Raw genomic sequence first — 12,042 nt, 5'->3', positions numbered from 1 at the left:
GTGTTAATCAGTGAGACTCCCTTAGGGTTCAGTGTTAATTAGTGAGACTCCCACAGGGTTCAGCGTTAATCAGTGAGACTCCCACAGGGTTCAGTGTCCATCAGTGATACTCCCTTAGGGTTCAGTGTTAATCAATGAGACTCCCACAGTGTGTAGTGTTAATCAGTGAGACTCTCACAGGGTTCAGTGTTAATCAGTGAGACTCCTACAGTGTTCAGTGTTAATCAGAGAGACTCCCACAGTGTTCAGTGTTAATCAGTGAGACTCCCACAGGGTTCAGTGTTAATCAGTGAGACTCCCACAGAGTTCAGTGTTAATCAATGACACTCCCATAGGGTTCAGTGTTAATCAGTGACACTCCCATAGGGTTCAGTGCTAATCACTGATACTCCCACAGGGTTCATTGTTAATCAGTGAGACTACCATAGGGTTCAGTGTTAATCAGTGAGACTCCCATAGGGTTCAGTGTTAATCAGTGACACTCCCATAAGGTTCAGTGTTAATCAGTGAGACTCCCATAGGGTTCAGTGTTAATCAGTGAGACTCCATTAGGGTTCAGTGTTAATCAGTGAGACTCCCACAGGGTTCAGTGTTAATCAGTGAGACTCCCATAGGGTTCAGTGTTAATCAGTGACACTCCCATAGGGTTCAGTGCTAATCACTGATACTCCCACAGGGTTCATTGTTAATCAGTGAGTCTACCACAGGGTTCAGTGTTAATCAGTGAGACTCCCATAGGGTTCAGTGTTAATCAGTGACACTCCCATAAGGTTCAGTGTTAATCAGTGAGACTCCCATAGGGTTCAGTGTTAATCAGTGAGACTCCATTAGGGTTCAGTGTTAATCAGTGAGACTCCCACAGGGTTCAGTGTTAATCAATGACACTCCCATAGGGTTCAGTGTTAATCAGTGAGACTCCCATAGGGTTCAGTGTTAATCAGTGAGACTCCCTTAGGGTTCAGTGTTAATTAGTGAGACTCCTACAGGGTTCAGCGTTAATCAGTGAGACTCCCACAGGGTTCAGTGTCCATCAGTGATACTCCCTTAGGGTTCAGTGTTAATCAATGAGACTCCCACAGTGTGTAGTGTTAATCAGTGAGACTCTCACAGGGTTCAGTGTTAATCAGTGAGACTACCATAGGGTTCAGTGTTGATCAGTGAGACTCCCATAGGGTTCAGTGTTAATCAGTGACACTCCCATAGGGTTCAGTGCTAATCATTGATACTCCCACAGGGTTCATTGTTAATCAGTGACACTCCCATAGGGTTCAGCGTTAATCAGTGAGACTCCCATAGGGTTCAGTGTTAATCAGTGAGACTCCCACAGGGTTCAGTGTTAATCAGTGAGACTCCCACAGGGTTCAGTATTAATCAGTGAGACTCCCATAGGGTTCAGTGTTAATCAGTGACACTCCCATAGGGTTCAGTGTTAATCACTGATACTCCCACAGGGTTCAGCGTTAATCAGTGAGACTCCCACAGGGTTCAGTGTCCATCAGTGATACTCCCTTAGGGTTCAGTGTTAATCATTGAGACTCCCACAGTGTTTAGTGTTAATCAGTGAGACTCCTACAGTGTTCAGTGTTAATCAGAGAGACTCCCACAGTGTTCAGTGTTAATCAGTGAGACTCCCACAGGGTTCAGTGTTAATCAGTGAGACTCCCACAGGGTTCAGTGTTAATTAATGACACTCCCACAGGGTGCAGTGTTAATCAGTGAGACTCCCATAGGGTTCAGTGTTAATCAGTGACACTCCCATAGGGTTCAGTGCTAATCACTGATACTCCCACAGGGTTCATTGTTAATCAGTGACACTCCCATAGCGTTCAGCGTTAATCAGTGAGACTCCCATAGGGTTCAGTGTTAATCAGTGAGACTCCCACAGGGTTCAGTGTTAATCAGTGAGACTCCCACAGGGTTCAGTATTAATCAGTGAGACTCCCATAGGGTTCAGTGTTAATCAGTGACACTCCCATAGGGTTCAGTGTTAATCAGTGAGCCTCCCATAGGGTTCAGTGTTAATCAGTGAGACTCCCATACGGTTCAGTGTTAATCAGTGAGACTCCCATAGGGTTCAGTGTTAATCAGTGAGACTCCCTTAGGGTTCAGTGTTAATCAGTGAGACTCCCACAGGGTTCAGCGTTAATCAGTGAGACTCCCACAGGGTTCAGTGTTAATCAGTGAGACTCCCATAGGGTTCAGTGTTAATCAGTGACACTCCCACAGGGTTCAGTGTTAATCAGTGAGACTCCCACAGGGTTCAGTGTTAATCAGTGAGACTCCCACAGGGTTCGGTGTTAATGAGTGAGACTCCCACAGGGTTCAGTGTTAATCAGTGAGTCTCCCATAGGGTTCAATGTTAATCAGTGAGACTACCACAGGGTTCAGTGCTAATCAGTGAGACTCCCATAGGGTTCAGTGTTAATCAGTGAGACTCCCACAGGGTTCAGTGTTAATCAGTGAGATTCCCAAAGGGCTCAGTGTTAATCAGGGAGACTCCCATAGGGTTCAGTGTTAATCAGTGAGACTCCCATAGGGTTCAGTTTTAATCAGTGAGACTCCCATAGGGTTCAGTGTTAATCAGTGGGACTCCCATAGGGTCCAGTGTTAATCAGTGAGACTCCCACAGGGTTCAGGTGTTAATCAGTGAGACTCCCGTAGGGTTCAGTGTTAATCAATGAGACTCCCATAGGGTTCAGTGTTAATCAGTGAGACTCCCACAGGGTTCAGTGTTAATCAGTGAGACTCCTACAGGGTTCAGTATTAATCAGTGAGACTCCCACAGGGTTCAGTGTTAATCAGTGAGACTCCCACAGGTTTCAGTGTTAATCAGTGAGACTCCCATAGGGTTCAGTGTTAATCAGTGAGACTCCCATAGTGTTCAGTGTTAATCACTGAGACTCCCATTGGGTTCAGTGTTCATCAATGAGACTCCCATAGGGTTCAGTTTTAATCAGTGATACTCCCTTAGGGTTCAGTGTTAATCAGTGAGACTCCCATAGGGTTCGGTGTTAATCAGTGACACTCCCATAGGGTTCAGTGCTAATCACTGATACTCCCACAGGGTTCATTGTTAATCAGTGACACTCCCATAGGGTTCAGCGTTAATCAGTGAGACTCCCATAGGGTTCAGTGTTAATCAGTGAGACTCCCACAGGGTTCAGTGTTAATCAGTGAGACTCCCACAGGGTTCAGTATTAATCAGTGAGACTCCCATAGGGTTCAGTGTTAATCAGTGACACTCCCATAGGGTTCAGTGTTAATCAGTGAGACTCCCATAGGGTTCAGTGTTAATCAGTTAGACTCCCATAGGGTTCAGTGTTAATCAGTTAGACTCCCACAGGGTTCAGTGTTAATCAATGACACTCCCATAGGGTTCAGTGTTAATGAGACTCCCACAGGGTTCAGTGTTCATCAGTGAGACTCCCATAGGTTTCAGTATTAATCAGTGAGACTCCCACAGGGTTCAGTGTTAATCAGTGAGACTCCCACAGGGTTCAGTGTTCATCAGTGATACTCCCTTAGGGTTCAGTGTTAATCAGTGAGACTCCCACCGTGTTTAGTGTTAATCAGTGATACTCTCACAGGGTTCAGTGTTAATCAGTGAGACTCGTACAGTGTTCAGTGTTAATCAGAGAGACTCCCACAGTGTTCAGTGTTAATCAGTGAGACTCCCACAGGGTTCAATGTTAATCATTGAGACTCCCACAGGGTTCAGTGTTAATCAGTGAGACTCCCATAGGGTTCAGTGTTAATCAGTGACACTCCCATAGGGTTCAGTGCTAATCACTGATACTCCCACAGGGTTCATTGTTAATCAGTGAGACTACCACAGGGTTCAGTGTTAATCAGTGAGAATCCCATAGGGTTCAGTGTTAATCAGTGACACTCCCATAAGATTCAGTGTTAATCAGTGAGACTCCCATAGGGTTCAGTGTTAATCAGTGAGACTCCATTAGGGTTCAGTGTTAATCAGTGAGACTCCCACAGGGTTCAGTGTTAATCAATGACACTCCCATAGGGTTCAGTGTTAATCAGTGAGACTCCCATAGGGTTCAGTGTTAATCAGTGAGACTCCCTTAGGGTTCAGTGTTAATTAGTGAGACTCCCACAGGGTTCAGCGTTAATCAGTGAGACTCCCACAGGGTTCAGTGTCCATCAGTGATACTCCCTTAGGGTTCAGTGTTAATCATTGAGACTCCCACAGTGTTTAGTGTTAATCAGTGAGACTCTCACAGGGTTCAGTGTTAATCAGTGAGACTCCTACAGTGTTCAGTGTTAATCAGAGAGACTCCCACAGTGTTCAGTGTTAATCAGTGAGACTCCCACAGGGTTCAGTGTTAATCAGTGAGACTCCCACAGGCTTCAGTGTTAATCAATGACACTCCCACAGGGTTCAGTGTTGATCAGTGAGACTCCCATAGGGTTCAGTGTTAATCAGTGACACTCCCATAGGGTTCAGTGCTAATCACTGATACTCCCACAGGGTTCATTGTTAATCAGTGACACTCCCATAGGGTTCAGCGTTAATCAGTGAGACTCCCATAGGGTTCAGTGTTAATCAGTGAGACTCCCACAGGGTTCAGTGTTAATCAGTGAGACTCCCACAGGGTTCAGTATTAATCAGTGAGACTCCCATAGGGTTCAGTGTTAATCAGTGACACTCCCATAGGGTTCAGTGTTAATCAGTGAGACTCCCATAGGGTTCAGTGTTAATCAGTGAGACTCCCATAGGGTTCAGTGTTAATCAGTTAGACTCCCACAGGGTTCAGTGTTAATCAATGACACTCCCATAGGGTTCAGTGTTAATGAGACTCCCACAGGGTTCAGTGTTCATCAGTGAGACTCCCATAGGTTTCAGTATTAATCAGTGAGACTCCCACAGGGTTCAGTGTTAATCAGTGAGACTCCCACAGGGTTCAGTGTTCATCAGTGATACTCCCTTAGGGTTCAGTGTTAATCAGTGAGACTCCCACCGTGTTTAGTGTTAATCAGTGAGACTCTCACAGGGTTCAGTGTTAATCAGTGAGACTCGTACAGTGTTCAGTGTTAATCAGAGAGACGCCCACAGTGTTCAGTGTTAATCAGTGAGACTCCCACAGGGTTCAATGTTAATCAGTGAGACTCCCACAGGGTTCAGTGTTAATCAGTGAGACTCCCATAGGGTTCAGTGTTAATCAGTGACACTCCCATAGGGTTCAGTGCTAATCACTGATACTCCCACAGGGTTCATTGTTAATCAGTGAGTCTACCACAGGGTTCAGTGTTAATCAGTGAGACTCCCATAGGGTTCAGTGTTAATCAGTGACACTCCCATAAGGTTCAGTGTTAATCAGTGAGACTCCCATAGGGTTCAGTGTTAATCAGTGAGACTCCATTAGGGTTCAGTGTTAATCAGTGAGACTCCCACAGGGTTCAGTGTTAATCAATGACACTCCCATAGGGTTCAGTGTTAATCAGTGAGACTCCCATAGGGTTCAGTGTTAATCAGTGAGACTCCCTTAGGGTTCAGTGTTAATTAGTGAGACTCCCACAGGGTTCAGCGTTAATCAGTGAGACTCCCACAGGGTTCAGTGTCCATCAGTGATACTCCCTTAGGGTTCAGTGTTGATCAATGAGACTCTCACAGGGTTCAGTGTTAATCAGTGAGACTCCTACAGTGTTCAGTGTTAATCAGAGAGACTCCCACAGTGTTCAGTGTTAATCAGTGAGACTCCCACAGGGTTCAGTGTTAATCAGTGAGACTCCCACAGAGTTCAGTGTTAATCAATGACACTCCCATAGGGTTCAGTGTTAATCAGTGACACTCCCATAGGGTTCAGTGCTAATCACTGATACTCCCACAGGGTTCATTGTTAATCAGTGAGACTACCATAGGGTTCAGTGTTAATCAGTGAGACTCCCATAGGGTTCAGTGTTAATCAGTGACACTCCCATAAGGTTCAGTGTTAATCAGTGAGACTCCCATAGGGTTCAGTGTTAATCAGTGAGACTCCATTAGGGTTCAGTGTTAATCAGTGAGACTCCCACAGGGTTCAGTGTTAATCAGTGAGACTCCCATAGGGTTCAGTGTTAATCAGTGACACTCCCATAGGGTTCAGTGCTAATCACTGATACTCCCACAGGGTTCATTGTTAATCAGTGAGTCTACCACAGGGTTCAGTGTTAATCAGTGAGACTCCCATAGGGTTCAGTGTTAATCAGTGACACTCCCATAAGGTTCAGTGTTAATCAGTGAGACTCCCATAGGGTTCAGTGTTAATCAGTGAGACTCCATGAGACTCCCACAGGGTTCAGTGTTAATCAATGACACTCCCATAGGGTTCAGTGTTAATCAGTGAGACTCCCATAGGGTTCAGTGTTAATCAGTGAGACTCCCTTAGGGTTCAGTGTTAATTAGTGAGACTCCTACAGGGTTCAGCGTTAATCAGTGAGACTCCCACAGGGTTCAGTGTCCATCAGTGATACTCCCTTAGGGTTCAGTGTTAATCAATGAGACTCCCACAGTGTGTAGTGTTAATCAGTGAGACTCTCACAGGGTTCAGTGTTAATCAGTGAGACTACCATAGGGTTCAGTGTTAATCAGTGAGACTCCCATAGGGTTCAGTGTTAATCAGTGACACTCCCATAAGGTTCAGTGTTAATCAGTGAGACTCCCATAGGGTTCAGTGTTAATCAGTGAGACTCCATTAGGGTTCAGTGTTAATCAGTGAGACTCCCACAGGGTTCAGTGTTAATCAATGACACTCCCATAGGGTTCAGTGTTAATGAGACTCCCACAGGGTTCAGTGTTAATCAGTGAGACTCCCATAGGGTTCAGTGTTAATCAGTGAGACTCCCATAGGGTTCAGTGTTAATCAGTGAGACTCCCTTAGGGCTCAGTGTTAATCAGTGAGACTCCCACAGGGTTCAGCGTTAATCAGTGAGACTCCCACAGGGTTCAGTGTTAATCAGTGAGACTCCCATAGGGTTCAGTGTTAATCAGTGACACTCCCACAGGGTTCAGTGTTAATCAGTGAGACTCCCACAGGGTTCAGTGTTAATCAGTGAGACTCCCACAGGGTTCGGTGTTAATCAGTGAGACTCCCACAGGGTTCAGTGTTAATCAGTGAGTCTCCCATAGGGTTCAATGTTAATCAGTGAGACTACCACAGGGTTCAGTGCTAATCAGTGAGACTCCCATAGGGTTCAGTGCTAATCAGTGAGACTCCCATAGGGTTCGGTGTTAATCAGTGAGACTCCCACAGGGTTCAGTGTTAATCAGTGAGATTCCCAAAGGGTTCAGTGTTAATCAGTGAGACTCCCACAGGGTTCAGTGTTAATCAGTGAGACTCCTACAGGGTTCAGTGTTAATCAGTGAGACTCCCACAGGGTTCAGTGTTAATCAGTGAGACTCCCATAGTGTTCAGTGTTAATCACTGAGACTCCCATTGGGTTCAGTGTTCATCAATGAGACTCCCATAGGGTTCAGTTTTAATCAGTGAGACTCCCATAGGGTTCAGTGTTAATCATTGAGACTCCCGTAGGGTTCAGTGTTAATCAATGAGACTCCCATAGGGTTCAGTGTTCTTCAGTGAGACTCCCATAGGGTTCAGTGTTAATCGTAGGGATAACGATTCACCTCTATGGGGCCGTCCATAAATGACGTCACGATGTGTGACGGGGGGGGGGGGGGTTTGAGAAATGTGACGTCACATAAAAATGCGCAACTTTAAATAAATATAGAATTGTTATAACAACACTACTACAACATCAGAATGCAGAGCTTTGTAACGTCATATTTGAGGGGGGGTGTCTGACTTTTTGTGACGCCGTGTGACAAAGGGGTGGGGGGTCAAAAATCGTCCAAAATCTCGTGTTGTCATTTATGGATGGGCCCCTTGGTCTTAGTAGTGACGGTAGTCCTGGTGTTGGTGCGAGCCATAGGGATGACGATTCACCGCTATTCTCGCTGCAGGCTGCTACCCGCACTGCCCGCCAGACGCGCCATACTTGGACGAGAACACCATGCACTGCGTGCCAAAATGCCAACTGCAGCTGCTTTGTTGAGGATGACGTCATCCTGGCCGGGCAGCAGATCCACATCGCCAAGACTTGCCAAATCTGGTGAGATCCCCTCTCCTTTCACCCACATTGACACCGCGTGCTCAAGGATCAACATCGCGTCCATTCGACAAGTTTCGTCTGCCCCGAATGCACGGATGCTGCCGCGGTGCGATGGGGTTAGCACGGTGGCTAGGAGATGTTGACTGCCTCGCATGGTATGCAGGAGGTCGTGGGTTCGATCCCGACCCTGACGCTTTTATATTTGGAGTTTGCGTGTCTCTCTCCTCGTGGTCATGTTGATTTTTCCCCGGGGTCCTCCGGGTTTTTCCCTCCACATTAAGGGACACGCATTTAGAGGATTTGGCTGATATTTATTGACACGTGATAAGCCACTTCGTTGGGCTCTCACTTGTGGGCAAGGTGGCTTCTAAGAAAAATAGCTGAATAGGTACAGTGAGCCTTACCTGGTAAAATAAGAAAAAATAATTATCATTGTTTATATTAGAATTAGTTCATTAAGCCTGTCTTCGCCAGACAAAAGTTTTCAATAAATATAAAAATGAACCTGATGTTTTTTTTTTTACAATTTTTATCTACAATCAGACACTAACACCTACTAAAAAAAAATTAGGTAATTTCCGCAAAAAACACAAATGTGTTGACAACTTGATTCAACTTCTTATATTTAAAGACGTACCCATCAGAAATCGCTCAATTTAAAGATTACGCTCTTTTTTATTAGAAAGAACACAAAATTATGAACTTTATATTCTATGAGGGGAAGCTCCTATCTTTTACCGTTTTGGAATTATTCAGATTTGAACATCATAACATGTGTTATGTTTTCATTCAAAACCACTTGAATCCGAAATGTCTCAAAAACAATAAAAGATATAATTTTATTGCTGTTTAATGTTCTATCAAAAAAAAACCCCGCAATGTTATATTTTGAACGGTTTCTGCTGAATGACACGAACGAACATGTTTATTGAGTGCTTAAAATAGAGATTTGGGGGCCTTAAAATAAAGAAATCTCGAATATTCAGATTGTTTCTCCTGCTATTTGTGTCATAAAAGTTACCTGGGTAGCACATTTCAGCTTCCTACCTTGTCGGAAAGTACACTAGAGGTTTTTGATACATACAGGTTAAATATCTTTATTTATGTAGATTAGTTTATATTATGATAATTTACAGTCCTGTTACAACGTAGGTCACAAGGTAAATCCCCAATCGCGGCAGTTGCAACACAAAAGAAAAACTGAAAACATTCCGTCGGAACATTGCTTGCGTGATAATTTAAGCTGCATGCAGCAGCAGACGGCACGAGTATGCGCACTGGTGATTGAAAAGCCATCGGTTTGTGCGGAATTACTGAACCTCTTCCACTTGACACCGACGGCCATCCATGCGCTCTGCTTGAGTGCTCGCTCTCTCCAGTATCACATTCACTTTGAACATTATTTTACAAATACAACGGCATGTGCCTGTATAATTGCCCTTGTTGTGTGTCTTCTCTGTGTGACTGCAGCACATGCGACAATGCTGAGCTGCTTTGCGAAATACCAGGTACCCAAGGACAGCCATTCCTTCATGTCAGGGACAGGGGGGAACCTTTTCCTTAAGATGTCCTGTGACATGCCCAGGCACGATGGGAAGACCGAGGCTATGGTCGCCTTTTGTTGTCTCAAAATCACCTTTTTACGTACGTGTCATTAGCTGATATTATTGCGATCTCTTTCATAATACGTAGCCACCCTCGAATGAATTGCATAACCAGTGCGATTAAACCAACATTGGTGTACTGCTGCGGCGTAATGCTTGGCATACTGGGCTTGCAATCCAGAGGCTGCCAGTTTGATTCAATCTCCCAGCGCAGAAGTTGAAAATATGGTGAAGGTTTCTCAACCCCCCCCCCCCTCGCCTCTGTCCACCCAGCAGTGTGTTAGCAGTGGAATGAGCAATCAATTGCTCAAAAGCCAGTTATTACAACCCCCCCCCCCCCCGACCCCACAACGCTCACTAATATTTTATATCCAGATGGATGCTGTTACCACGAACAACTGTACGAGCTGGGCGCCTTCATATCAAGAGAAATAGACCCCGATCAGTACCGCGCGACCACCAAAACTTGCTCGCAACTCGGGGAGGTGGAAGACTCCTCCGTGGAGTGCGGGATAACTCCCATCGACGTGAACAACGCCACCACCACCACCACCGCCGTACCGCCGCTCCCAACCGAGCCACCCATCGTCGGCTCGAGCACAGCTGTGCCCGACGTGGCTCCGACGCAACCGCCCAAGGGGACGTTCGACCACGGTGGGCGCTCCGGTTGAAGGTGCCACCGTGCAGCAGCCAACAGCGACGACGAGCGTGAGTCAAGTGCCCTGCTCAGGAAGCTGGTCTGAGTGGTACAGCGAACATTCTGCGGACGCCGACAACGATGGCAACGAGGAGTCGTACCAGAAGGTCACAGCCTCGGGGAAAGTTGTCTGCCGTGCGGACAAATACCCGAACACACCATGGGAGGAGTTGGGCCAGGCAATCACTTGTAACAAGGACGTGGGGTTGAAATGCTCGCACACGGATCAGACCATGCCATTCTGCTACAACTACAAGGTCAGGTTTTGCTGCTCGCTGATTTCGCCAGCAACCACTGCTCCTCTGTCAACAGCACCGACATCCCCAGTGCCAGATGAAGGTAACTTATGCTTTGATGGTGGGTTTCAGGATGGAAATTTATTAGTGTAATTTCCCCCCCCCAGTTTATCCTGATTTTACTATTGGTGACACGTCAGAAGACGAATGGAACTCTGGCAGAGAAGTTCAGTCCTTCGTGTTTGAAAACAGCCCACAAAAACGGATATTATAAAGCGACCTCACAAATCCCTTGAAGCTATTTCTAAGGTCCACACACATATTACACACCTTAACCTCCGATTCGCTCTGCTAATGAGAGTGAGGTAATTTGCATGGTAGTCAACCTGACATTTTTTTATCTCACAGCTGGAATTGAGCTAAATCAAGTGCGTCAATCATTGGTGACCAGACAGTCAATAAATTAATTGCACTTGAGGACCATATACATATCCACAGGCAGCTGCCTGGAATCGAACCCAGGTGAACAGTGGTACCAACTCAACGCTGTGACCTCTGTGCCATCACTCCTGGGGCGGAGGGATTAAGTCGTATAAAGAAAAAACATGGAGAATGCAAAATTGTCTATTCTTGTTTCTTAAAGTAATTGGTTTGCTTGCTTAAATGTTTACGATTATGTGAGCACCAAGTCACAAACCCTGAACGCTGGTTTTAATCTACTATGTTAATGAAGACGTTTATCTGTATGTGTCTGTGTGTATCTGTCTGTATTTGTGTGTATCTGTCTGTATCTGTGTGTATCTGTGTGTGTCTGTGTGTGGCTGTGTGTGTATCTATGTGTATATGTGTGTATCTGTATGTGTCTGTGTGTATCTGTCTGTATCTGTGTGTATCTGTGTGTGTCTGTGTGTGTCTGTGTGTATCTGTGTGTATCTGTATGTATATGTGTGTGTCTGTGTATCTGTGTGTGTCTGTGTGTATCTGTATCTGTATGTATCTGTGTATGTATCTGTGTGTAATTGTGTGTAACTGTGTGTATCTGTGTGTATCTGTGTGTCTGTGTATGTATATCTGTGTGTCTGTATGTATCTGTGTGTGTCTGTGTGTATCTGCATGTATCTGTGTGTCTGCGTGTTTGTGTGTGTCTGTGTGTGTCTGTGTGTATCTGTGTGTGTCTGTGTGTATCTTGTGTGTATCTGTATGTATCTACATATCAAAATCTCGAGTGTACTTCCCAACAAGGTACAAAGCTGACATTTGATACATTGGTAGCTTTTAGGACGCAGAAAACAGAAAAACGATCAGAAAAATCGACATTTTTCATTTTAAGGCCCCCAAATGTCGATTTTTATTACCCCATAATTGTTTGTGTGCTTGTCATTCAGAAACCGTTCAAAAT

The 12,042-nt window shown here is 45.3% G+C and overlaps 1 protein-coding gene across 1 annotated transcript in view; it reads left to right on the top strand.

The window, feature by feature from the left end:
* Positions 1–12,042, top strand: part of LOC116954821 (uncharacterized) — a 60,666-nt gene that overhangs the window by 25,990 nt on the left and 22,634 nt on the right. Inside the window, exons 3-5 of the mRNA XM_076057525.1 lie at positions 7,958–8,106; positions 9,577–9,614; positions 10,086–10,746. The gene's annotated coding sequence lies outside the window, so the exon portion shown is untranslated. The remainder of the gene's footprint in view (positions 1–7,957; positions 8,107–9,576; positions 9,615–10,085; positions 10,747–12,042) is intronic.

Source organism: Petromyzon marinus, chromosome 83 (assembly GCF_048934315.1).
Source record: "Petromyzon marinus isolate PM22_M1 ecotype Great Lakes invasive population chromosome 83, UKy_Petmar_22M1.pri1.0, whole genome shotgun sequence".
NCBI lineage: Eukaryota > Metazoa > Chordata > Hyperoartia > Petromyzontiformes > Petromyzontidae > Petromyzon > Petromyzon marinus.
This window is presented reverse-complemented; position numbering and strand designations above follow the sequence as displayed.